At 48.5% G+C, this 1,603-nt stretch overlaps 1 non-coding gene across 1 annotated transcript; it reads right to left on the bottom strand.

The window, feature by feature from the left end:
* Positions 1-699: 699 nt before the first annotated feature.
* LOC111721930 lies at positions 700-815 on the bottom strand. Its single transcript, XR_002770913.1, has one exon. It is a non-coding gene; the product is annotated as a U5 spliceosomal RNA (small nuclear RNA).
* Between the last annotated feature and the right edge of the window lie 788 nt (positions 816-1,603).

Raw genomic sequence — 1,603 nt, 5'->3', positions numbered from 1 at the left:
CTACTTGGGAGGTGGAGGCAGGAGAATCGCTTTAGCCCAGGAGTTGGAGGTTACTGTGAGCTGTGATGCCACAGCACTCTATCCAGGGTGACTGCTTGAGGTTCTGTCTCAGAAAAAAGAAACCTATTACTAATTACTATACTATCACTAAAACTCATAAACTAGGTGAGTATTGCAGAACACAGTACCATTTACATTCTAGCATTGAAGGAAGCCTCATTAAGAAAACCAAGGCCTGGGCAGTGCCTGTGGCTCAGTGAGTAGGGCGCTGGCCCCATATACTGAGGGTAGCAGGTTCAAACCCGACTCCAAACTGCAACAACAACAACAAAAAATAGCTGGGTGTTGTGGCGGGTGCCTGTAGTCTCAGCCCAAGAGCTGGAGGTTGCTGTGAGCTGTGATGTTACAGCACTCTACTGAGGGCAACAAAATGAGACTGTCTCAAAACAAACAAACAAACAAAACAGGCAGTGCCTGTGGCTCAGTGAGTACATGTACCAAGGGTGGTGGGTTCAAACCCGGCCTCGGCCAAACTGCAACAAAAAAAATAGCCGTGGGTTGTGGTGGGTGCCTGTAGTCCCAGCTACCCGGGAGGCTGAAGCAAGAGAATCTCCTAAGCCCAAGATACGGAGGTTGCTGCGAGCTGTGATGTGACAGCACTCTACCAAGGGTGACAAAGTTAGACACTCTAAAAAAAAAGAAAAGAAAAGAATACCAAGGCCTCAAAAAATAATAAGACTCGTGACCATTCCTCTCCATGGAAATCTTTAGTAAAAGGCACAAGATTTATTTGATCTGAAGAGAAACCAGAGCACATCTATGTTCTTCTGCGTGGAACTACCCAGGGTAGGGCAGGGCCGGGCCACTGCTCTCCTTTACTCTTCTCTACGGAGTCTTGTTTACTGGGAGTGGTGTGGATGGTGCCGGGTGCTGTGTTCCTCACCGGTGCTGGTATTGGTAAATGTTAGTCCAAATTTTTAAGTCCTGTCGTTCTTTACCCGCAGTGAGCTCCCAGCGCTAGGATTATGGAAGTGGCCAAATGCAGACACTTTGGGGTGGTGGGACCACTTTAGAAGCACGTCACTACCCTGCCAGGAGGAGAGGGTGTTCCATTCATTTTAAAGTACTGTTTCGAATTAGGTCAAGGGGAGGTCGGCAGGTGTTTCTAAGTAGAGAGAATGACCTATATACAAAATTACAGTGGTAGACCAGGCATGGTGGTTTACGCCTGTAATCCTAGCACTCTGCTCCCACCTATGGCTTGGGTGGATCTCCTGTGCTCAGAAGTGGGAGACCAGCTTGAGCAAGAGTGAGACCCTGTTTCTACTAAAAATAGAAAATTAGCTGGGCATGGTGGCACATGCTTGTAGTTCTAGCTACTGGGGAGGCTAAGGCAAGAGGATTGCTCAAGCCCAAGAGTTTGAGGTTGTTGTGCTATGATGCCATGGCACTCAACCCAGGGCAATAAAGTGAGAATGTCTCAAAAAAAAAGGCAGTGCCTGTGCCTCAGTGAGTAGGGCGCCAATTCCATATACCGAAGGTGGCGGGTTCAAACTGGCCCGGGCCAAACTGCAACAAAAAAATAGCCGGGGGTTGTGGCAGG

The sequence above is a fragment of the Otolemur garnettii genome, unplaced genomic scaffold (genome assembly GCF_000181295.1).
Source record: "Otolemur garnettii isolate 467f Iridium unplaced genomic scaffold, OtoGar3 scaffold00202, whole genome shotgun sequence".
Lineage (NCBI taxonomy): Eukaryota > Metazoa > Chordata > Mammalia > Primates > Galagidae > Otolemur > Otolemur garnettii.
This window is presented reverse-complemented; position numbering and strand designations above follow the sequence as displayed.